General features: G+C 37.8%; 1 long non-coding RNA gene across 1 annotated transcript in view; it reads left to right on the top strand.

Moving 5' to 3' along the window:
- The first annotated feature begins 912 nt into the window (after positions 1-912).
- LOC134536694 (uncharacterized) overlaps positions 913-27332 on the top strand; it is a 35278-nt gene continuing 8858 nt past the window's right edge. The window contains exon 1 of the long non-coding RNA XR_010075842.1: positions 913-1051. This is a non-coding gene — a long non-coding RNA (uncharacterized LOC134536694). The remainder of the gene's footprint in view (positions 1052-27332) is intronic.

Raw genomic sequence — 27332 nt, 5'->3', positions numbered from 1 at the left:
AAGGCTCGCCTGACTCGGGTGGGCCATGGCTAGGGGTGCATTCCGTTAGAGGGGTCGGATACTGGCGGGTGCAGGTCGGACTTTGGGGTGGCCTTCAGCTGGACGTCTATTATACAGATAATTCCAATCTTTGGATAAACTTATTATTTGTTAATTTATTCTATCTTATTGAATAATTAATAATTGTACCATATAGACCTGACAGTAACTTTATGTAGGGATACCCTACACATCTAATCTCACACACTCTCTCACAACTTCAGTGGCGTGCTAGTTGGGATAACAGTTTGGTAATTACACCAGCAGCAGCTCGTCCTGACGCAAAAGAGGGAGTAGAGATATATTTACTACTGAAACCGAAAACAAAAATCTATTCTAACTATAAATAAGTTCAAGTAAAGAGAGTTAGGAGAACTCTCTATGTTCAAACTCCTACAGTTTGGTCTCTCAACGTGGGGCCACACCATTACAACAGAACACTTAGTTGCTTAAATATTTTTGATAAAAAAAAACAAATGTTTCCAAGAAGCCCATATTCCAAAAATTAATAAATTTCCTCCCGAAATAATTTACAAGAAAGTGTCCCTAAAATTATAATTTTGTAAATAATTGCAGTGATTATATAGATCTCAATATACTGTGCCATAAAATGGTCACAGAAGTATGAACAGTGTTCGCTCTATTATTTTTGATTTTAAACTGTATTTTAGTATGTATTTCATGTATGTTACTATTTGATGGGGTAGTTTCATTAGTCTGTGAGACTATAACCATAGAGCCACAATTGGTATTTTTATTATTATAATTTTCCTTTAAATAATTACGTGTTGACCATAGATTTGGAAATGTTTTTATTTTGGAAACGTACTCTATGGAACAAGGTTAGGGAAATAAAAGAATAGGTATGTGAGAATGACTAGAAGGTGATCCATTTGATTTAGGATATGTTTAATTACAGACCCAAGAAGCGAATTGTTGATCAAGAAATTGTAATGGTTATCACAAAAGGGATTATTGTATATTGAAGTGTATAATTTACAGAAGAGTCACAGTAAGTTCTAAAACTGCTAGTTTTGTGTATACGTTATTTCTAGTGATACTATTTGAATATCAAGTTAAATACGTACAAAACTCAAATACCTGACTAGATTTTAGTCGCATCAAAATAACTATAACTATTGGTGATCGTTGTTAGACATTTCAAGCATAACTCTTAAACCTTAAGACTTGTGAATAATTCTAAAGCAGTTCTACCGACTGAAAAAAAACCGAAGCATTTCAATTTAAAGAAAAAAATATTCCTTTACCTTATCATTATTGATTTGACACATATCAATGATACCACATATTTTATAAAGACGTGTTACATGTTTTCTACATAACATTATGGTATTTATCGGACGGGTAAATATGTAGTTGAGCGGTATTTGCAGAAAAAAAATGTTAAAAATCTGAAAATACTTTTAATTTATGCTCTTTAAATTCCTCTTTTCATTAAAGCCGGCGGAGATAAGAAATTCCAAATACTTAAGGAGATATCGCCGTTCTTAATTTTGCTATAGAAGATGTGTAACCATTCGACCGTCGCCATTTTTGTTATTTTGCCGTGTGTTCGGCAAGGCCTAATTAATTAAAATGGTCGATTAGGTTAGGTCAGTTACATTATAAATACTTTGAAACTAAGGTGACATTAAAAATAATGTGAATTAATTTTAATTATTCTTTAGTTTTAAATTATTTATAATGTAATTGACCTGACCTAACCAACCAGGACAAAGGATGGACAGTAGGAACTCACGTAATTTTTTTAAAATTATTACATGCGCAACAATATTCAAATAACAAAGAAAACATTAAAATTTGAAACGTTAATAACTCACCTAAGTTAGAGGAGGCTACAATTCATTTGCCATTAGTAGAAAATGATGTAGTCGTTCACCTAAATCACGAAAAATAAAAAAATTCATAATCGTAAACAAGAAACAATGGTGAACGCCGCATGAATGCAGGTATTGTGATGAAATAAAAAATTCAATATCTCCTAAAGTATTCAGAATTTCTTATCTCCGCCGAGTTTAATGAAAAGAGGAAGTTAAAGAGCATATAATAAAAGTATTTTCAGATTTTTAACATTTTTTTCGCAAATACCTCTCAACTACATATTTACCGTCCCTACTAGTTCGTGAAAAAATTAAAAATTTAGTATCCTACATTACAATACCTGTGCTTTTACACTGCTGCCGCCGATCATTGTTTACCCACGATAAATAGAAATATATGTTTTCCATATACTATATAGACATTCGTGAATTAACCCTGAAAGGAAGGTTTCTTAATTCCTCCTGGTTTGTAAAAAATTACAGTTTACAGCTTGCATTACAATGCCTATGTATTTACGCATTTGCTGACATTCATTGTTTACCTGTGTGGTTTTGAAAAAAAATTTTTAGAGAACTATAGTGTATGTGGTGTTGTAATAATGGAATTCAACCACTATTGCAATCGTAAGGAATTTTTAATGCTTACCTATATTTCATGTTTGTTGTTTTATTAGACTAAATAATTGGTAAATATGTAGAGTAGCAGTATTTGCGAAAAATAATGCTAACAATCTGAAATTACTTTTATTATCCTATCCTCTTTCACTTCCTCTTTTCGTTAAAACCGGCGGAGATAAGAAATTCCAAATACTTTAGGAGATATAGAATTTTTTAATTTTGCAATACTATACCTGTGCAATCATTTGACCATCGCCATTTTTGTTCATTTGCAGTGTGTTCGTGAAAGCGTAATTAATTAAAATGGTCGATTAGGTCAGGTCAGTTACATTAATACTTTCAAACTAAGTGGACATTAAAAATAATGTGAATTAATTTTAATGGCTGTTTAGTTTTAAAATATTTATAATGTAACTGACCTGACCAAACTAACTGGGACAAAGGAAGAACAGTAGGAACTCACATAATTGTTTTTTTATTTATTACTTGCACTACAATAAATGAATAAATAATCACGTATTGGTTCATTTGAATACTGGCCAATCACGGAACTGTCACGTGACAAAATTCTCCAATAAAAAAAAAATAGATACTCGTAAACAAGAAACAATGGTGAGTGCCGTATGAATACACATGTATTGTGATGAAAATCAAAAAATTCGTTATCTCCTAAAGTATTTGGAATTTCTTATCTCTGCCGGTTTTAATGAAAAGAGGAAGTGAAAGAGCATATAATAAAAGTAATTTCGGATTTTTAGCATTTTTTTCCGCAAATACCGCTACTCTACATATTTACCAAATAATTGTATTATGAAATGTTTGTTTTGTTACATTGTATTTAAAGTAAGTACTTTTTTGAGTCATGTAACTACAAGTCTAATGGGATCCAAAAATTTGAATTGTTAACATCATTCATTTTCAGTGAGGAATACGTGCTGTGCACTGAAATAGCTACACATTGAATTTTGCAGTCTTTCCAGGAAATTCTTTGATTAAAACCATCTTATATTCTGGGTTTGATATGGCTAGTGTTTCATGTATCCAAGTTTATTCCGTGATCCTGATGGCATGATCCTGTTGGCTTGATACTGTGGTACATAATGCTTGCTTTTTTAATTCATTACGTCATAAGATCCTGATAGCATGATCCTGTCTGCTTGAACCGGTGGTACATGACAGGGGTGCCCACAAGGGGGGGTAATGACGCAGACTGCGTCATTAAAATTTCAGGAGGGGGTGGTTAGAAGACGAGAAAAATGTATATATTATTTACATAATTGTAGCTTCTAATGTGAAAATTCGTTTCTGGTGCTTTGATAATTGAAAGGGATCTTGTAAATAAAACTGGCAACCCCGCACTTTCCTCAACAAAAGCAGTTTGGCATCTGTCGGTTCAGGATGGAAATATTACCTGATATGACCAAAATTATTATTAGAAAATCAGTTTTAATTAATGCAAAATGTGATAAAATATAATACTAAAAAAGTATAATATTATAAAATAATTGAGTAAATAATTGAGAAAATGGCATAAAAAAATTTGGGGGGGGGGGGGCACATCATTAGGTTAAGGGGGGGTGAGTCATAGTGTTTGGGGGGGTGGGCACCTCTGTACATGATGCTTGCTGTTTTAGTCAGTACGTGGAAAGATCCTGTTGGTTTGATCCTGTGGTATATGATGATTGCTGTTTTAGTTCAGAACGTCGTAAGATCCTGCACATAAAAAGTTCCAGAATAAGAAAACATTATGATTGTAGGCTGAAAAAAAAAAATACTTTTATTCTACTTACGATCATACCTACCTATATAATAATTTTTGGTTATGTACAAGATCTTCTACGTACTCAATTAAAACAGCAATAATCATGTACTACAGGATCAAGCCATCAGGATCTTTCAATGTACTGAATAACTGCAAGCATCATGTCCACAGGATTAAGCCAACAGGATCATGCTATCAGGATCAAGCCTGCATGATACAGGGATAAACTCCAATACAAGAAATGAAAGAATTATTATATTTTTAATCTTCCATTGTTTACTACAGAGATACACGATCGTGGGTAAACAATGACTGGCGACGGCAGTGTGAACACACATGTATTGTAATATAAGCTTTAAACTGTTATTTTCACGAACCAGTAGGAATTAAGAAACATGTTTTCAGGGTAAATTTAGGGATGTCTCTAGTATTTGAAAAACATATTTTCTGTCTTTATTTACTTTTAGTTCCACTCCTGCAATAAACTATTATTTTTTACAAACTAGAATGAATTAAGAAACCATTTCTTTAGGGTAAACTTGGGAACCTGTGTAGTTTGTGAAAACCATGTTTTCCATTTTTTTTTTCTTTAGGTTCTAAAATGTTATGATGTCCGATAATTACTACCACTTCACATACAAGCAATTTGCAAATTCACTAGTGTCTCGATTAACAAAGCTTCATTTAACTGAGGTTCCATTTTATCAGTGCCGACCTAAAGCATCATTACCAACACAGACTGACATCGTCCGAGCCCGATACGCCAGTACCCTCCCACCTTCCCCTCCAGCCACGGCATTCAAACCTCCCGCCACGTGTGTAGTGGGGGGATAGAGTGCGACGGACCTGGAAAAGATGGCGCGAGAGGCTTTTGTTGAGGCTACCCGGCGGCCATGTTTTTCCCGGCAGTTCTTCTTCGTCATCGCGGTGAGAGGGAGCTGAACTCGACGTAAACCGGACGTACCACGGAGTGTTTATTTGAGTATGAGTTACCTTGTAGAGTTGAATTCGTAACTAAACGTGTGGACAATCTGTGCGCGCGCGCCTGTGACAGTCAGCTCAGTGCTACCACGTGCGTGTTGTCTGAGTGCCGGATCACGTGTTTGCCTCCTCGACGTCTGGCGTGTGGGATGCCCTAAGAACCCACCCATCTAATCCTCAGAGCGTGCCCGGCGCTGAGATCGGGCCAGGTTCAGGTGTCGCCGAGAACTGCAGCAAGGGGGTCGAGTCACGTCCTCACACGGGCGACGTCACGCCCTGAGGCGAGAGTCTCCGCCGTGTCCGTGCCCCTTGACACGGTGGCGCCCAATAAACTCGCACGTCTCATTTACAATACCCCCGACCATGTCAAGACTGTTGAAACTTTGGCTTGATGTCCTAGTAAATAATGTAACTGTTGTTGAAAGCCTAAAGATGCCATTAGCTGATTTGAGAAAATCATTGTGCGATGTGAAGGAATTTACACCGAAGAAAGGTTGGAATAAGTCATTCCTAAAAATTACATCACTGGTCCAACGAAATTGAAGGATTTCTTGCAATTTATTTTCATGTTATCCTTTCACTTATCCAAGATTGCCTTGGTCCACATTAAATCAGTTACAGACTTTACTGTAGTGTGAAGTAACAAATTTTGTTTCTTGACTCAAAATAACCACCACAATGTAAGCAGAACGAAAGAAAAATGATTTTGAAACTCTTTGTTTTGTAATTTTTTCATGTCATGACTTTTCCATAAAAAATAAAATTAGGTAAATATGTTTTTTGATCACTAAAGGTGTTCCTCTATTTACCCTGTAGCAGTGTTTCTTGGGTCATTCGCCAAAAAGTGTGCAGTTTGGATTTTGAAATCTCAAAACTTAAAAATATGATTTTTTCATTATTATTTTTACAAGTTACCTACAGTATTATGTACATTATTGCTGTTGTGATTGTTCTTCAAAAAGATATTATATTAAGAAGTTCACATTCACGGAGGTGAGATTATGGTAACGGAGGTGAGAATAGAGTTCATAGAGTAGAATTAATGTTATCTTTAAAAGATTTGTGCAATGGGAGTGCATGACTTGATGTAAGTTTTTGGACATACGCCATTGCTAAGAACTTTTTCTTTTGAAGAAAAACTAATAAATAAAATAAATAAATAAAAATACCCAAAAAACACAAAATTAAGCAAACAATTGCTGTTGTCAACAAGGATATGAAATCCACAAAATATTCCGAAACCGGAATATGGTCAACAAAAAAAAAAAAGAAAAAAAAAGAAAAATGTACTAAGAGAACGAAGGAAAAAAAAACCCACAAATGATGACAACACAAAAATATTGAACGCAAAATAATTCAGCACAACAGTTGAAACGAGACAGAAACACGACAAAACGAAAAGACAAACAAATACAATAGTTTTACCAAAACAGAAACAAGCGACGTTTCAGGAACAGCTATCTGCTCCCGTCCTCAGGCAGAGACGCACATGGTACGGAAACACAGGTTTGTTTTTCTTCAACATAAAAAGTTCTTAGCAATGGCGTATGTCCAAAAACTTACATCAAGTAGAATTAATCTCTAGAAGCCAGTATAATAAATAACCACAGACAGACAAAAAATGTACCTATAATATTAAGACACAATTACTCTAATTTAAATAAACTTAAATTTCACATATTGATGTTAGCAAGTAATTTGCACTGTTAAATCAGCCTCCGATTTCAAGTTTCTATTCAGTATTAAAACTTACTAGTAATAATTTGAAAAATTGCAGTACACACCCACTGGTCTTACAAATTAAAAGTATTTTAAATACATTTCATGAAAGGTTTTCATAGCCTTCCAAATTATTGCTGAATAAATATTGCCCACGATTGTTCACCAAAGGTTGTTCAAAAATTTGGACTTTATCTATTCTTACAAAAGAAGTATCCTTAACTTCAGGAAATATAAATTTTTTAGATGTTGTCCTTTTTATTCATTCTGAAATGTAGAACAAACTGTAATTAGCTTACTAGATCCCGCAAATACAAAAACTAAATTTTTACAAATCTATTTACAATTAGGTCTGTACAGTTAAAGTAATAAAAAATATTTAAAATTCAAATTAAATATTATTAGTAAAAGTAAACTTTGCATACTTTTCTTGAAGCATCACTCCAGAAAAATTGTCCTGCATATGAATACGTACATTTAAGAAGCTTATGACATTTCATGTTCAATATTTTTATTTTTTTAAACACTGCATTGTAGATTTTGCAAAATAGTGATTATTTGTTCTACAGTTTTGAACAATGGAAGTGTCTGTTACTATAATAACCTTAATTGTAGGTCACAAAGAATAATTGAACATCCATTTAATAGCAATGCATCTTTAAGAGCATGTTAAAATGGCCAATACATAAATACGGGGGTTATTTTTTTTTTTCAACCTACGATCGGCTGTAATAAAAAACGGAAATGAATTGGGAAATTATTTTAATGTCAAATGAAACGTACATCTTTACTCTATTTTTCCACATAATCACCGTGCAGATTGAGGCATTTGTCGTACCGATGCACCAGCTTTCCAATACCCTCTGCATAAAATGATGCTTCCTGCCTATTCAGCCACGTTTTAACAGTGCCCTGCAGTGTGATTACAGTTTCATTTCTCCATGGCATGCCCATTAATCGATACCCTAATTGCTCGTACACGAATCGACACGTCTCGTAGTGTTTACCACCTTCCACCAACCATGTGGAGCGGCCAAGTCACACCTCAGTTGAAGCTTGGTTATGGGAATGTCAACATGGCTGCAACGATAAACTGTACGGCGAAATGTGAACTGCATGGAGTCATCCGTTTCTTACAGGCAGAAGGGCACACTGCAGCAGAAATCCATCGCCGAATGAGTGTTTTGTGTTAAAACGTGGCTGAATAGGCAGGAGGCATCATTTTATGCAGAGGGTATTGGAAAGCTGGTGCATCGGTACGACAAATACCTCAATCTGCACGGTGATTATGTGGAAAAATAGAGTAAAGATGTACGTTTCTTTTGACATTAAAATAATTTCCCAATTCATTCCCGTTTTTTTATTACAGCCGATCGGAGGTTGAAAAAAAAATAACCCTCGTATATTATGCCTGAAGTATACTTTAATGCTTGATAATTTATGTGATGTAATAATGTGTACATAATGTTTTACTCACAAAAATAACAAAATTAAAATGTTGAAAAATGTTACTTCGTTACTTCTTCTCACCTCCGTGAATATTGCAAGTAACGGAGGTGAGAGTAACGGAGGTGAGAATTTTAAACTTCAAGTTAAATAATTATGGCATATTTGAGGTTAGGCCATTTGTGTTTGTTGATTTCACTTTTATTCACCACATTATTACATTTATCTATAGAATGAAAGTTAAATACAATGTTTCTTACCTTGAAATAATTATCACGGAGGTGAGAACTTCAAAACACAATATCCATATTTCATACTACAAACTTCAGAAAATACATATTTGAAACAACTTACTAAACTGCATTTTTAAGAGTAAACAAAATGACTACCATGCCTTGCTTTTGTCTACAGATTGTTGCTTGCAATGCACTCTGTAATAAATTATTACAGTTTCAAGTCGTACTGATGGAGGTAAGAACCTGTGTGAGGTACAAACATAAAACACCCAATATAATTATGAAATAAATAAATTATGCACTTTATTTTATCAACAAAATCTTGTTTACAGGTATATATTATGGTAAATCAAGGTGTCCACTGTACGGGAAAATACGGGAAAAGTACGGGATATTTTTTAAATACGGGAATGTACGGGAAAGTACGCGAAAGTCATTGTTTTGTACTGGAATTTCAAACAAAGATAAGTTTATGGGGTAAGGTAAAATGATCCAGAAAAGTTGGTGTATTTGTAACTCAAATTAAAGGTAATACGAATTTGCGCGGAACATGAGTTACGCCCCGCTGCGAACCGAGATTCAATGAACGAAAACGTCAAAAACTGTTGGCTTGCCTTGCCAGAGTGCGTTGTGAGCATGGCCGTGGCGTGGCTAGGTTGCCAGTCCGTGTTCGCTCAGATACACTCAGTTCTCGGCTAACGTGGGACAATACGTGCAATAATTCTTGTACGCCTTCACGGCTTGGCTGTTGTGTGTGCGGTGTAGGAAGGATTAATATAATATATCACGTATAGGACTTTAGTGTTAGTACATACTGTGGCCGCAAAGAATAAAAAGTTGATTTACCAATAACAACTTCAGGATGCCTCTCTTTGAATTCCTGGTAAGCTTCTCCTACCATCATGACCATATGCCTCTTTTGCACAAGCCTTCTTTTTCCAGTCTGAGGATGTTTTACAGATTTCACATCTTGTTTACCCGGTGCCTGCTGCGCCGTTAATTTACTCTTGGTTCGGTTTACCAAACCTCACCAAGGTAAAACACGACGGAAGACTCCAGGACCTTAGGTTCAATGGCACTGCACTTTGTTGTATTAAAAAAAAATTACGAGTAGAGAGGAAATATGCAGACTGGGAAAACTACAGAACAAAATTTGATAACCTGTTAAGTATTTATATTAATAAGAAATTAAATAAATGGTTAGGAAACTGCAACATAAAATACACACTGATATCGGGTCAGCCATAACAAAACATATTTATTAAAACAAGATAATAAAAGAGTATTAGTTGAGTATTCGTACAGTCAACACAAAAGTGGGGCCCCTTACAAAAGAAAATATATTCTTATAACCTTACATATTCAAAAATTAAAGGAAATACAAAAGATAGAATAAGTATTAAAAAAAATATATATTATTCTTCAATTAAATGTTGATTTAGATGCCAATAGGGTAGTTTGATGAAATTGCAAGAAGATACGCGTGGCCGAAACAGGTTAACTACCCATGCTGCATGCTTAGGATTAGAGGTCGAAAACTTTCCTGGGATTTTCGTTGGCAGCTCCCATCGCCGTAGAACCACGGGACAAGCCCTGGGGTGCCCAGATGTTATGGGCCAAGCGTATGGATCACGCCTCAGGCATGGGGCAGCGAGAGGTCGCCAACACCCGGACCGCTAAACAAGTTTATAACAAAAAAATAAAACTATCCCATAAATAATTATAAAACCATGATTCCCAGGGAAAAGGCAGTAGAACTCACCTAATGCGGTAGTAAACACACAACTTTCGACATGGATGTCGATGGATACTTGACGAGCACAAAAATTTAGAAGTTTACATCATGGCTCACAAAGGTAGAAAGGAAAGTACTACCTTGTCTTTTCCAATAGGAAGATGACCATAGATATGACGACAATACGTAGAGATGAGAATCTTAACATTGGTTACACTTTCCTGCACTTAAGTGCAATAACTCAATAAATAAATCTTAACCACAATATTTATATAAACAAAAGGAAAAATTAATTTATGATGTTTAAAGTCTTTTGAAGTCCATATGTTTTTCTTTTAAATCCACAAGCTTAACAAATACATAAATATATTTAAAAAAAAAAAAGATTTTTATACAAAACAATTATTTCTTACAAATTGATACTTCAGGTAATAATAATTTCATTATACTTTAAACAATCTAAAGGTTAAAAACAATTAGGTATTGCAAAGCAATATAATAAAAAAAAATGTAGCCGTCCAGTTTGCATTTAAAATTAAACAACATATATAAGCAACAATGGGCGCATGCCCACACAACAAGTGCACAACGGCACACTGCCTACTTATTTCGTCACTGCATAAAAAGTTCTGTACACAAACCCTAGCTTCAGGTGATAAAGTCTTAGGGCCTCTCTTTGACGTATGTAGATGTGTCAACACATGTGACCCAATTACTTCTACTGCTAGCTTCTTTACAACTGCAGCCTTTTTGTTAGGGCTGCTAGGTAGCATTTGTCTTACTTTATTTACTGCCTTTCCAAGTGACTTTAAACACTTAAAACTACCTAATGGAGATTCTGACATAGTACCTGTAGATGAATAGCTTTTCTGGAGTTTCAATTTTTTTTGTGTAGTCTCACTCTGTCTCGGATCTTCTTTCTATTTTGTTCCTTCAATCTTTTGTCTTTTCCTATCTTTTCTTTAAATTGTAACCTCCTTGCCTTATCACGCTCTCTTTCTTTCATCAAGTACTGCTTCCATTTTTCTGGATCTGATTTTAATTTGGTTCTGTATTTCTCCATCCTAGTTGGCTTCTTTTTAGTGGGCGCCATTACCTGAAAGTAAGAGACACAATGATTATTAACATGAATAATAATAAAACTAATTAAAGATCATAACAGTGAAAAATTATGTAGGCAAACTTATTTAAAATGATGACATGTTTTCAGCAAGGTTAACTTATACTGTCTTTAGTTTTTACATTTCAATAACAAAAATCAAACAAACAAATTTGAAAAAATTAATGAAAAATAATTTTTTTGTAGTAAATATTTTTCCAAATGTCCTATCCAAAACATGGGCAAATAATCATGAGAAATGATTAAGTAACAACCTGTTACAGCCACTTTGTAACACCCTGACACGGGGGGGGGGTCGATCGGTCGGCTTTACGGTGGGTTGTTAGTGGGCGCCACCACGTGGTACGGCACGTGGACCCGGTGAGACTCCTAACTCAGGGCGTGACGTCGCCCATGTGAGACTGATATCCCCCCTTGAAAACATCTGGCACTAATTCCTGCCCGCTCTCAGCGTCGGGCACGCTTTTCCCTACGAAGTGGGCTCTCAGGCGTCCCACACGCCGTCACTCTCCACGTGGTCACACAGATTGAAAATAAAAGAATAATACGTGAAATTCACACACCTGATTTATTCCGCTAATTCCTCTCACACAAGTACACGGTTGAAGCTATGCAAAACGCCCGCGGCACGAATCGGTTTATAGGTGATGAGCCACCACGTGGTCACATGTTGATTTACGTAGTACAAAGAAAAAAGACCGAGACTGGTCATAAATTAATTAATAAAGCAGTCCCCCGACCGAGAGCCGCTCCGAGGACTAAAAGAAAGCGATTGAAATGAAATTAAAGTTAACAGAATTACTTGGCAGAGAATACAAGCGGTGAGGTCCCCGGAGTGCTGATGCGTCTGCTCTCTGTCGTTGATGGCGGAAGACTAGGGTGAGATCATGGCTCGCTCGACTAACATGGCGTCCTCCCGCCGAAACAATTGCCGTTAAAAGATATTAGCGAATTCGTGCCACGGGAAACTAAATTAACATGACAAGAATGCATTGAAAATTATGTAACAATTTTTGAATGAAAAGAAAAGATTGTACAAATAATAATTATTAAGATTGAAACGTAATTATTGTCTGGCTTCGGGTTTCCTCGGGAATGTCCGGAAACGCTATGATATTTTAATACATTAGTTAAAAAATAAAAGTACATAAAACCCTCCCGGCCGATCTGCCGTCACGTTGCACTTAGGGAATTTAAAACAAACAACACAATTATATATATTTATGTTTTTAGGGGTACGGCGCACTGGCTCGACAGCGCCCTCTTGCCGGGCGAGCACACACGCACGCACACGCACGCACGGGTAGGCGGAAGGTTTGAATGGAGGGTGGATGGTGTTTGGGCGGTGGCATATCGGACTTACAGGGGCCGTAGGCCCGGACGATGTCAATCCGTTACACCTATTTTCTATAAATACAACTATAATGTATAACATATACTTTAGTTTATGTAATGAAAATGGACTTAACCTCACTCCTACAGAAAGGAAATGATTTACTCCTGGAGGTTAAAGTATTATATAAACTTTTCTATATTTTGTGTAATGGGTGTTACACTGTGCATACGTGTCAAAATAGATCTATTATTAAGTGTACTGTTTTTTAAATACCTTTTCAAGTACACAGATGTTGTAGTCCAATGTTTCATTGATACATTAATGGCTCTAAAATGGCAGGAGTTGTTTGTGTTTATCCAAAACCAGGGCTTCCAACATGAGAAGAAAATTTTCCTCTCAGCCTTAATGAGACATACAGAAAGTTAACAGTCAAGACATAAACAAAAAAAGACAAAATTGGCAGTTATTGTTTCATGACTACATACCTAATTCACTAATGATGTGAATTGACTGTGGTTTCATAAATCTTGAATTTAATTTTTTGCTTTGAGGCTCATTTAATGTGGAATGCATGTATATTAAATTAAACTGTATAATATGCTCTTTAAAATGAGGGGTCTAACAGCTCTCTTGCGTTCTGGATACATTGGCTGTGTGTACTCGACCAGACTGTGTACCAAAAATATGTAGCCTACTTTTGAAAGTTTTGCAAGTCCAAAATTTCCTTTAATAATCAAGGTTGTAAGTTGCAACAGAGTATCAGATATGCTGAAGCAGACAAGAGCTCTATAAAATATCTTCAGCATGCTTTTTAGTAGACTGTTACTTTACAAATTTTTTAAAAATGGTGGCCACTCTAGTTTAAAGTCTTTGGAATGTGTCAGAAAAATTTGAGTACAAATTGTAGAAAAGATTTAATTGAATAGGTATTTTGTTAAAATAATTTTGTAGGTCAAGACAACATTTATACAAGATTAGGAATATTCCAGATGCTGAAATGCAGCAAGTTAAACAAAGACATTTTTAACACAATCTTAAGGGCCCTGCCTCGTCAGGGGTGTATCTGTGTTAGTTAGGCGGGATTATAAGTGTGGCACTCACTGGTGCTTCTAGCATGGTATCGCCTCTGATCGCAAGGCTCTGAATTGATGCGTAGTCTTCTCGTTGTCCATAGGACAAATATGAAATTTGAGCAGTTATCGTAACATGTAGCGGAGAAATGAAGATAAAAGTGTAATGCAAGTTGTTTGGGCATAGTGCTAGAACGTGTGGTGGTTTGGATATTTGAATTTGGCGCCATCGATCGTGAGTGCGCCACTGTGGCGGCCATCTTGTTCAGCAGTGCCATCTGTAAATAGTTTCGTCAGTCTTTTACCGTTTCTCCGCGTTGCTGGGCGTCATGCAGCTAAACTATTAGTTTCAATTCAGTTTTGTGAACATTTTTTGGTCCTCCGGGCCGGATATCTGTATGTTTGAGCCAGTTTATTCGGTGGATCGCATAAACAACGTAAAAGCCATTCAGATATCGGTCTTCTTTGTTCAAAAATTGACATGTGCAGTACCGTTACGAATCGCGTGCGTGACTTTATCCGGGACTATAGTGTTGTGCTATCAAGAAAATATCAGTGTATACGCAAACACTGTATTATTTGAGCTCATAAATGTACTTTACGTAATTTTGATTGCGTGCAAGCGATTATAGGCAACACGTGTGGTTTTAGGTTAGGCCTAGGTTACCTATCTTGCATTGGTTCGTGTATTGCCGGTGCGTCCGAACGTCTGCAAGACCGTTACTTAAAATGTCAAATCAAGCCAAAACACGTTTGCGCCTCGTTAAGTGCCGCATTACAAGACTTCTGACGCTCGCCGACGAAGTCGAGCGCAACCCGAGTCGCGCGGGACTTTTCAAGGCCACGTGTACCGATTTACACCAATTGAAGACAGACTTTGAAGAAAATCACATGCAACTTGCTATTCAAGCTACAGAGACCGAGTCGTTAGTGGAATCTGAAGCCAGCGAAAGGGAACTTGAGGAATTTGATGAAGCCTACTATAGGATACAGGAAGTATTTAACAAGATCACTGTTAACGAAACAGGCCAGAACAAACAACGCAATCAAATTGCCAAGACATCTTCGAACGTTAAGTTGCCGAAGCTGCAGTTGCCAGAATTCAAGGGTCTCTTGACTGACTGGCCCACATTTTATGACCTTTTCACATCCTTGGTGCATAATAATGAGGGCCTGTCAGATGTGGAGAAACACCAATACCTTCTGACATCACTATCAGGTGAGCCATTTAATCTAATAAAGACACTCCCACTGTCTAAGGAAAATTATATTCTGGCATGGCAAACTTTGGTAGATAGGTATCACAATGTCCGGGCAATTGCAAACATGCATTGGGACAAGATTGTGCAACTTCCTCGTCTGTCAATTGTTGCGCCTGACAAACTGAGAAATATGGTAGATGTTCTAAAGGAGAATCTGGGTGCCTTGAAAGTTCTGAAGTTGCCTGTTACTGAATGGAGCTTTGTGTTGCTGAATCTAATGTTACCAAAGCTTGATCCAGATACAAGAAATCAGTTTGAAATAGCACACAAAAATGTTCAAATGCCCACATTTAATCAATTGTTAGAGTTCGTGGAGCTGCAGTCTAAGGCCCTGATGATGTCAAATCACACTCCAGCTGTAGTGCCTGACGCACGCCCTTTTCCAAAGAGGTCACTGCCTAAAAACCCAAATTTTAAATCCTCATTTCTAGTGACAGCAGAAGCAGAGCCCTGTAGTGCCTGTGGAGACATGCATGGACTTCACAAGTGCCCTGTTTTTACGGGTCAGTCAAGTGATGACAGGATAGAGTTTGTACGTAGGAAGATGCTGTGTTTTAACTGCTTACAAGGTCACAGAGTGAAGGATTGTAGGTCAAGAAGAAACTGTTATCACTGCGGCAGGAGACACCATTCTCTCCTTCACACTGCGGTTCCCAATCAAGAAGTGAAACTACCTGCAGGTGAATCCATCCAAGAGATTACTATGCCACAAGCAAGTCACAAGGAGGATGCTGCGACAGTGGTATCGCTAACTTCTTCAACTGCAGTTTCAACCACTGTCGTTCTAGGTACTGCTATGGTACGAGTTCAGGATGCAAGTGGAATGCTGCAAAATGTTAGAGTACTACTCGATTCAGGATCGCAGAGCTCATTTATTACCGAAGAATGTGTTCATAGGTTGGGGCTAAAGTGTCGAAGGGCTAAGGTTCCTGTTGTGGGTCTGGCTCACTCTGTTGTTGTTGCTAACAGTGGTGCAGTTACTTGTTTTCTAACATCATGTAAGGGCGTAGGAACTGACGTTGTTACTGATGCTTTAGTGTTGAAGAACATAGCTGCCAATTTACCCACCATTCCCCTTCCCCACCATGTGAGAGACATGTATCGACATCTGGAACTAGCGGACCCATCTTTTGATACTCCAGGAGCAATTGATATCCTTCTTGGTGCTGATGTATATCCAGACGTGTTTGATGGTGGGCGGTACCAGCCTTCGAAGGGAGTTCCTGTAGCGTTGCACAGTATATTTGGTTGGGTTATTATGGGTAAGGTGACTCAGGTTGCAGATACTTCCAGTAGTGGTGTTGTCTCAATGTATGCGTCATCGGATACAGCCCTAACAGATACCATCCGCAAGTTCTGGGAGACCGAGGAGTTACCATCTGTCCAGCATTCCAGCCTAGAAGACACAAAATGTGAGAATCATTTTGTTGAGACTCACTCACGAAACCTCGAAGGAAGATATGTACTGAGACTACCATTTAAGGAGAGAGACCCAGATTTAGGAGATACACGTAGTCATGCAGTTAAGAGGTTACGTCAGTTGGAATCCAGACTACATCACCAACCGGAAGCCTATATCGAATATTGCAAGTTCCTCCGTGAATATGAGCAACTGGGGCACATGCATTGTCTAGATAATGCAACTGGTCAGGAACGTCGTTACTACATCCCTCATCACTATGTGTGCAAGGAATCCAGCTCAACAACAAAGTTACGAGTGGTGTTTGATGCCTCAACTCGCTCCACTTCAGGGAAGTCACTCAATGATGTTTTGATGACTGGACCCAAGCTTCAAAATGACATTGTGGACATAATCACTCACTTCCGTCTTCACCGTGTGGTATTAACTACAGACATCTGCAAAATGTATCGTCAGGTTCTCGTGCATCCAGACGATGCACCATACCAGGTAATTCTGTGGAGGGAGAACCCTGACCAACCAATACGTGAATTCCAACTTGACACTGTCACTTACGGAGTCTCAGCTGCTCCATTTATGGCGATGAGAGCCTTACAGCAACTTGCAATGGAAGAGGGTCCTCTGTATCCGATGGCAGCAAGGGTTGTGATGGATGACGTGTTTGTAGATGACATTGTGACTGGTGCAGCATCAGTCACAGAAGCTCTCGCGTTACAGCAAGAATGAATAAATCTCCTGAAACAAGGTGGTTTTGAACTAAGAAAATGGTCCAGTAATAGTAAGGCAGTTTTGGATGCAGTTCCAGAAGATCACCGGGAGAGTCCACTTAGTTTTCATGGTAGCAATGAAGTTATTAAGGTACTTGGTCTTCAATGGGATTGGAAGGCAGACGTTTTCTCATATCATGTTCAGCATGCCAGTGCAACAGTCACCAAGAGAACCATCCTTTCAGAAATTGCTAGGTTATATGATCCGCTAGGGTGGATTACTCCAGTCATCATTCGAGCCAAAATCTTTCTCCAAAGGCTTTGGTTACTGGGAGTTTCTTGGGACGACACCCCACCACTAGACTTAGTTGCTGATTGGCAGGTTTTCATTGGCCAGTTGGATGTCCTAAGCAAGCTGTCCGTACCTCGTCTTGTTTCTGCACCACAGTCAGAATACCAGCTCCATGGTTTTAGTGATGAATCCAATGAAGGTTACGCAGCTGTTGTGTATTTGCGGACTTCTAGCCACGGTGAAACAAAATCACATTTGCTTCTCGCCAAGTCACGTGTTGCACCACTGAAGACCGTCACACTTCCGCGACTTGAATTGCAGGCTGCACTCTTGCTTATCAAATTGATTGAATCACTGATCACAACACTGTCCGAGCGAATCCATATAAGTTGCATTTATGCATGGTGTGACTCGACCGTAGTGCTTGCTTGGATTAAGATTCCGCCACATCGGCTGAAAACATTTGTGGCGAACAGAGTTTCTCGTATTCAGGAGAGCAAGGTTCCGGTTCACTGGAGACATGTTTCCTCTGCTGAAAATGCTGCAGACTGTGCATCAAGAGGACTCTCACCCAAGGAGCTTCTAACACACCCACTTTGGTGGACTGGGCCAAGTTGGTTGACAGCAGAGGTGGATTTATGGCCCAGTCAAGGATATACCAGTTCAGAGGAAGGTAAAGAGGAGTTGAAGGCAATCACGCTAGTCTCATTGGTTGGTCAGTGTATACCGAACATTCTTAACATCCTTTGTAGGTTTTCGTCCTGGTCACGACTGCAAAGAGTACTTGCGTACGTGTTGAGATTTGCATTAAATTTAAAGGTTTCAAGGGAGTTGCGACACACAGGTCCTCTCACTGTAGCAGAAATTGACGCTGCCAAGAAGGTGTGTTTGAAGCAGCTTCAGCAAGAGAATTTCAAATTAGAGTTTGATTGTTTGGCTGCAGCTCGCGAATGTTCTTCTGGAATTAAAAGACTACAGCCATTCATTGACGCTGATGGGATCATCCGTGTAGGTGGACGCCTGCAGAATTCACATGTAGCCTATGAAATGAAACATCAAGTCCTGCTTCCCAAAAGGAGTTTTGTGACAGAAATGATTATTGACTACTATCATGTCTTACACCTTCATGCTGGCCCCAGTGCCACACATGCTGCAATTCGGTGTGAGTACTGGATAGTGGCAGGTAGAGGAGCTGTCAAGACTAGGATACACGCTTGTGTAAAATGTTACAGATTCAGAGCCACCAATGTGCAGCCATCCATGGGAAATCTTCCACCAAGTCGAGTGCAACAAACAAGACCATTTCTGAATGTGGGTGTTGACTATGGGGGCCCTTTCCAAGTCAGGCTTTCGAATGGTCGAAACAGTCGTTCATCCAAGGCCTACCTGTGCTTATTCATATGCTTAGCAACTAAGGCAGTACACTTGGAAGTTGTTTCATCATTGAGTACCACTGCCTACTTAAATGCCTTTTTCAGATTCGTGGCTAGGCGTGGACTCTGTAAGGCTGTTTTTTCAGATTGTGGAACCAACTTCATAGGGGCACGTCGCTACTTCAATGACCTTCAAAGGTACCTGAGGAACACCTCTAACTGGCATTGTGTGGCAGACACTCTGGCTACTCGTGGGATTCAGTGGAACCTCAATCCTCCATCTGCGCCACATTTTGGAGGCCTGTGGGAGGCAAGCATCAAGTCTGCGAAGTACCATCTCAAGAGAGTCGTTGGCCAGCAGATACTCACGTTTGAAGAGCTGTCGACTTTGTTCACTCAAATTGAAGCTGTCCTCAATTCACGTCCACTCTGTGCCATTTCATCAGATCCAAATGACGTGGAGGCCCTTACGCCAGCACATTTCCTTGTTGGCACTTCTCTGACATCTCCTCCAGCTGCAGACCTCACGGAAATTCAGACCAACAGATTAGACAGATGGCAGCTGGTACAAAGTGCATCACAGCACTTCTGGCAGCGGTGGCACAAGGAATATTTGCACACACTACAACCACGTGGCAAGTGGACCAAAAGCGAAGGTGACCTGCAGGTTGGTGACCTTGTCCTCATCAAAGAAGACCACCTTCCACCCCTGCAGTGGCAACTCGGCCGCGTCGCAACCCTACATCCTGGTCAGGATGGTGTGTCAAGAGTAGCTACTATCAAACAGCAGCATCGAGTGGTGAAGCGGCCAGTGATAAAATTGTGTCGGTTGCCAGTCAACTAAGAACCAGTGTAGTGAAACATAAAAAATGTTATTTTTGGTGGGCGGTATGTTTGGGCATAGTGCTAGAACGTGTGGTGGTTTGGATATTTGAATTTGGCGCCATCGATCGTGAGTGCGCCACTGTGGCGGCCATCTTGTTCAGCAGTGCCATCTGTAAATAGTTTCGTCAGTCTTTTACCGTTTCTCCGCGTTGCTGGGCGTCATGCAGCTAAACTATTAGTTTCAATTCAGTTTTGTGAACACAAGTGATTAAGTGCTTTCAAGAATCTGTTCCGATTGTTTTATGTCTAAAAATTACTCTGAAAACATGTCTTTTAGCCATTTTAACACATCTAGAAATACAGTTTAAAAACTTCATCTGGAAACAAAACTACTCAGCCAGTGCTTAGTTGCTTTTTGTAAACAGTCCCCACTCTGATGTCAGTAGGTTTTCAAATTGCATTGTTTTTCCTGAAGCTCTGCGCACCATATGTATGGCCATGTAGGTGGAGCCTTAGATCAGAAGTGTGTTTTGTGTAATGAGGTTAGGCACATGTTTTAGATTGAACTCTTACATTGCAAGATTCCAATGTCAAGAGTACTGCTCGTACTGGGGGGGGGGGGGGGGGGGGGGTAATTTCAGGAGCTCAGAAAATCGGGAAGACCAGCCCATTATCAATGTTGGACTAATGGAAGGTCAGGATTTTTCATTTTTCCAGGATATTTTTTGGCAATGTGAACATCCTGCAACCAGTAGTCAAGTTGAGGCTATGGGGGATTCAAAATCGAAATGTTGCGGGTAACTAAAGCAGGATCTAGGGAAAAAATTACACAGAGTACTAACTAAATGGAGCACATGTCACAAGGACAAAAAATAACACCAAATTAAAAAAAAACTTAAAATAATTTTAACAGGGTCAACACCAGAATGGAGGATGCAAAACGTAGCACATGTAAAATAGAATAATTTATAGGGTAGAAAACAAATTGTAAGAGTTCAAATCAAAAAGCTGGTTTTGAAACATGTGAAAGTTAGGTTACCTTTGTGAAGGAAAACATTAAATTTGTTAGAATGTACAAGAAAACAAGGGGAAAATATGAGATTTGCAGGTAAATTACAGACAAGTACAGACAGAAGTTTTCAAAAATCACAGTGAGATTAACAAAATTTAGATCAAAGTAAATGAAAACATTTAGATGCATACATGTCAATAAAAGAAACTTATCATGAAGTTGCAGATGCGATGGAGGTCTGGATTGTTGCAGCAAGAATATTGTGTGCAGTATATCCCAGTATAAACATAGGTTAGATGGTGCACTAAGAAGTTTTTAGCTGTAATTAAAAATTGTGTTGGTCTAAAGAGACTAAAAATTGTCAGTCTTAAAAGTTTCTTTCATTCTAGGACAGTTAAATCTGTCTTATGTTGTGTTACATCCAACATTGTAGGATTTTAATTTTTCTTTTTGTTTTAAGTGTAGGAAAACATAAATCAGTAGAAGTCTATGTACCTTTCCTTTTCTATCCAATGCAGGGCCGTCGAGAGCAGGCCGGGGCCCAGGGGATACTAACAGTGGGGGCCCCTTCCATCACTGTTAAAAATACCTAATGTTATCAACGGTGAAAGGAAAATTTTTATTCTCTTATTAAAATACAACATTTAAAATAAGAAATGGCATGTACTTATGTTATTGAAAGTCAGAAAATTATTTATGCTAACATTAATAATTTTAATAAAATTATGGGGTACAAAATAAACTCTGTCAAAGTCTGGTCAAGGAAGTCACTAATTCTACATAAATAATTTACATGAAAAATGGCATGCAAATTAAGTCGAACACAATGAGATAAGCATCAAAAACACCACGAATTCCACATAATTAAATTACATAAAACTTGGAGTACAGTAAATTATACTCGAAAACTAGGCCACAGTAAGATAAGAGATGTTACAAATTTAACAATCATTTAAATGATAGCCTGTAGTCTGCCACAGTCTGATCACATGTCTTGCAAATTCCACATAATGTAAATAAATTACTTAAAAAAATATGAGGTAAAAATTATACTGGGCCACAGATAACAGATGTTGAAAATTTAACATTAAAATTTTACATAGGACCTACATAAAAGTACACAGAACAAGTAACAGCACTCTTATCACAGCCTGAACACAGAGTTCCAAATTCAAAATTATTTTAAAGGGGCTTTGCGAGCTTTGCGATTAGCAAATATCTCAATGACCTGATTAAAGTCTAATTTTTTCGCAAAGCCTGCCTTCCACTGCTAATGTTCCTAGGTTGGTCAGACGGTCCTGGCACATTGTAGATCGTAGTACATTCTTGATCCTAGACAGAGTACTGAAAGATCGTTCACCTTGTGCTACAGTCACTGGAAATGTGCAAAATAATCGCAGAGCAACAATAATGTTATGAAATAAACTGTCCAGTTTCATTTCATGCAATTCATTCAGCAAATCAATAGGTGGAAGAATTTTCTGTCCTAGATTGGGAAGATGAATTGCTTTGAGATGTAACAGTTCCTCACATATTTCCTCACTTATGTCCACACTATATTTCTCATAAATTTGCCTTCCACATTCACGAACTTGATCCTGTTCTATCTCAGGACATTTCCACAAGATTCTGAAAATGTTACACAAGTATTTAGCTGCTTCAAAACGCTTCGTCAAATTTCCAATAACAGCATCCAACAGTACATTAAATACTTGCCAGTGAAAATGTTCTTCTGGGTTTGCTTGTTCGAAAGCATCTGCAGAAAGACTCTCATCTGCAAACTGTTTCCTGCACCATTTTCTTTTTGATTGCTCCTTTGATAACTCTGGTAGTATATTTAGACATTCTGCAACACATTTACATTCAGCCCAAATCGAATCAGAGCAGCCAGTATTTTCCTTCAGTATTTGTCATCTCTGAGGGCTTGCAGAAAAAACAGTGAACAACTTCTGTAACACCCCGAAAAATTTTATAACTTCAACACAACTCTCGGCTGCATGAACTCCACACAAATTCAAGCTATGGCATGCACAAGGTGAGAAGATGGCAAGTGGATTTTCCTTCTTAATGTGAGCTTGAGCACCCTTGTAAATGCCACTCATGTTGCTGCCATTATCGTATCCTTGACCACGACAATCACCAATGGGTATACGATGATGAGCTAATGTCTGAATTATTAGATCCGCAATGGAGGCACCAGTCTTTTGGTTGCAATTGACGAAAGCTAAAAATCTCTCGAAGATGACATACTTGTTACTCTCATCACACAAGTAGACATAATGTATTATGAAGACTGTTTGTTCTACATGAGCTGAATCAGGTGTTTATCGACTATGATAGAATAGTACTTCGCAGCTTCTCTCTGTTTTAAAATACAGCCTACAACATGGTTAGCGCAGCACTCAATGAATTCATTTTGAATTTCAACTGACAAATAATGCACCTGAAGTCGTCTATGTTCCATTTGGGATTCCTTTACATTTTTTAAGTGTTCTGAAAGTAATGGATCATAGTGGCTTATCAACTCTAATATTCCCAAAAAGTTTCCATTTCTGGGATCGCCAATCAAATTACTTTCCCCACGAAAAGCTAAGCCACATTCTCCAAGGAATATGATAACATCGAGAAACCTACAGAGTAATTGTTTCCAAACTTCAACTTGAGACTGAATATTGCGCAGTAGTAATTTGTTAACAGTAACTTCTTTACCCAGCTTCATTTCCAAACTGCGCCATTCTACATAGCAGCTTTTGTGATTGATGCTGCTTTCATGCTCTGGAAGTTTGCCATAAAGCCTTTTCCAGTTTTTACAGGGTCCCCAACCAATGGAAGTCGACACAACAGAACAACTTGATGGTGGCAACTTACTAAACAAACTGCAAGGAAAACAGAATAAAGCTTGTTTGGCATCACTCCATACAAGCCAGTCATGTGGCAAAACTTCTCCATTTTTCAATTTGCAGTACAGAATATTGACAGGGAATGCATGGTCTCCTGCGTCAGTAGGCAGTGTCTTAGGGTTTGCTTTCGGCCCTCGCCGAACAGCATCTTCAACATCATTTGAAGAGGGGTTTGTCTTAAGCAGACCAATATCAAAATCCAGCAGTTTTCCCCCACGGATTGGGTCTTCTTTGTTTGTTTGATTTGAAGATGAGTTACCAATTGAATCTATCAAGATGTGGCCATCTGCAAAATCCTCCTGCTCTATGCATCAAATCATGAGAACTGCAGGGTACTTCTTTCTCCAAGTTACCACCATTTGTGTTAGCACTTGTTACAAGGTCGTCACGTGAACTCTCTGTGACACTGCTAAGAGCATTTTCAGTTTTATCAGAGTGTACAGTGGAGATAACGCTGCATGTCATGACATTGTCATCTAACCCATGAGTAATATCATCAGTTTGATTGCTTCTATCATTGACTTTTTCCAAGTTTGATCTGTTGTCCTCCGATTTAGAGCTGTAACTACAAAGCCTGTAATATATCTCTGGCCACGGCTAAAAATCTTGTCCCGAGCAGCCTTTTCTTTTCTTTTCTGTGCCCCAGATTTATGATGGTATTCCATGATAGTTACCACTTAAAAATAATCATACCTAAAAAACAGTTAACTTAATGCTAACACAATTATCAGTTTTAACAGATTTTACTAGGTTGGTTATAGTAAAGGGTTATTTTTTTGCATCTATTTAAAACTTAGATATTTATAGGATTGTGTGATTGTAACCTTTCCCCCACGAAACGAAAGCGAAGGAAAATTTATGAAGTTTCGCGAAAGTGAAACGAAAACGAAAGTTCTTGTTAGATGAATCCAGCCTTTATTTATTGTCACTACCTATATTATAAACATTTTAATACGCAGAGGAAAAGTGCGTAAAATATGAATAAAGTTGACCACTCTGTACATTTCAAAATTGTACATTCAGAAGTAAATATGTACTCTGCTGTTTGATAGCAAAAATGAATCAGGTATTTTTTTTCAAATGTTACATGATTTTGTTACAATGCCACAACGTGAGTACAATACTATTTTTGTCAGCGTCTAACTGAATAGTACCTGGCTATTCACATTGTTGGCCATGTTTGTTTACACTTTATTGCGATTTCACTGAAGAGCAAAAATAAACACGCACACTATTTAAATAGCATGTAAATAAATCTTAATATAAATCTTTTCAAATAGATAGTATATTGTTTGCATTACTTGCATATGTGAATGTGTTTAAAATACACAGAATATTTTTTTTTTCTGAATCAATTAAAAAGAAACGAACTTTGTTAAACTATGAAACATTTGTTTGGATTGAAATATTTCGCTTATTTACGAATTTAGATAACTGAAATTCTATTTGAAATCGAAATTAAAGTGGCGAAATTCGATTTCGAAGTAACTCACCAACCATTCGCACAACCCTAAATTAATTTAATATATAATTGATTGATTGTAGACTGCAGACGTGGTTTAGTGTAAACCGCAGAGACTAATTTTAACATGGAAACAGGCACATGCACAGACGTTAAGAACAACGTTACATGTGCTTAAACTGCAGAGCAGATAACTAGATGCACTTGACTTACCAAGGCCAACTATTGAATTCTTGGAATTGTTCGCACAATCGTAAAAGTCACGTTGCATGAGTTATAATATACTACATTTTGTATAGCACTAACACACTCACACAGCGACCCATGCTACATGCCTACATGTAAATGTAACTTCATTTTATCAGCACCAGGTACTAGCAGTCCAGTAAGTCAAGTGTCGCTGGCTCGCTGCTTGCTAGACAGTACATAATTTACCCGGTTTTTTTTATGGCAAGTAAGCGCTTTTTAAAACCATCACTACGGGAATAATATCCAATAACATTTTTTATAAAGGTCTCAGACAATAACATATGATTGCAGTGCAAAGTATACATACATTTAATAGTCATTTAAATCTACCATCGCCTTTTCAAACGAAAATGTTGAAATACTATGCTCGGGCCTCGGGGCCCCCTGAAGGGAGTCGGGCCCCGGGGATTTTACCCCTGCTTCCCCCCCCTCTCGACGGGCCTGATCCAATGCATTTGTGCTTGGATGAAAGGATGAAGTTTTTGCTCCTTTTTACATTGGACAAGATTATTTTGGTTAGTCACGCCAGGAACAGAATAATTTGGCTAGCGACAATTATGGTTAAGGTGGCCAAGCATTCAGCCCTCACTGTCTTTTACGTACTAGAAAAATAAGTCAGATGAGCATGCTAGGATTACTGTGTCCTTGTTGTGAGATATTGGCTATCAGATTTATTTATTTATTTATGTATTTATTTATTTATTTCATGGTGGCCACTCAGTCACCAAAAATATTCCCTGATTTTTCCCTGATTTTCCTGATTAAAAATTCAAAATTTCCCTGATATTTACAATCACAAAAAAAATACTTTTGATGAAATAACATAATATTATAGAAAGAGATTAATCACATTTTAACACCCTGATGTATTTTCTTCATGATATACATACGGAAGTTCATTAAATAACATAATACATTTTAAATATGTCACTTTACATTATAGTGTCCCTTTCAATGACCTGCAGTCTGTGTTTTGTTTTATGTCGCTTCACAAATAACAAATAAAAATTAATTAAATACACACTAGCATATCTTGTTACAAATTGCAGCAATTTCAAATGCACACTACAGTTTTCATTTATGATAATGAAGCTCTTTCAGCTGGTGTTTTCAGTTCCTCATCTATCAGTTCTACTTATTTTCTTGCTTCATCAATTATTCTTTGTTTCTTGGCAGCAAGCTCTTTTGCAGATATTTCTGCCCTCTTCTTTGCCATTACGCTTTCGTTCTTCGATTCATAATCCTTCTTTTGTTGAGCCATAGCTTCCTTATACCGTGCATGTGAATTACGAGCAGCGTGTATTATGTCCTTGGAAATATTGGACACGAAACTGTCTAAGCCACCAGATGCAACAATTCCATCAGTTGAGCTACTAGGGACTCCTCTTTAAGATTCTTTATTAATGTGTGCAAATTAAAACAGACCGAGATGTCTAACTGAATTTAAGTCTGAAAAGTACTGTATTGTAAATGAAAACTTTACAGAAACAAGCATTTAAAAGCATCATGGAGAATTACGTAACGGAAGTTAAAGACAAAAGTTCTTAAAATGCTTGCTTACCAATGTTATTTCAGTTAAAAAAAAGCTAGCATTCCACTAGTTCTTATATTTTTTTAATCTTCGTGACATGAAAAAGTTATATTTTTACAATGCTGTTTACGTAATGTATTGAAGTGACTCAACTTAAAGATTAAAGCAGTGTTAATGTCATTAATCTTGCTACTCTTTCGTCAGAAATTGTAATCTCCATCATCAGGGTAACAGCCATGGTACAAAGAGTGGGTAGGTATACTTTGTAGGTCAGTGGTGAGGGCATATAGTTGAATACGTAACAATCTAGAGCTACTACACTGCCAAGAACATGGCAGATTAGATTTTGTCCGTTATCACTCCTCGATAATATGCCGCACTGTGCGTTCCATAACG

This window comes from Bacillus rossius, chromosome 11 (genome assembly GCF_032445375.1).
Source record: "Bacillus rossius redtenbacheri isolate Brsri chromosome 11, Brsri_v3, whole genome shotgun sequence".
Classification (NCBI taxonomy): Eukaryota; Metazoa; Arthropoda; class Insecta; order Phasmatodea; family Bacillidae; genus Bacillus; species Bacillus rossius.
The sequence above is the reverse complement of the archived record's forward strand: the minus strand, read 5'-3'. Positions and strand labels throughout refer to the sequence as shown.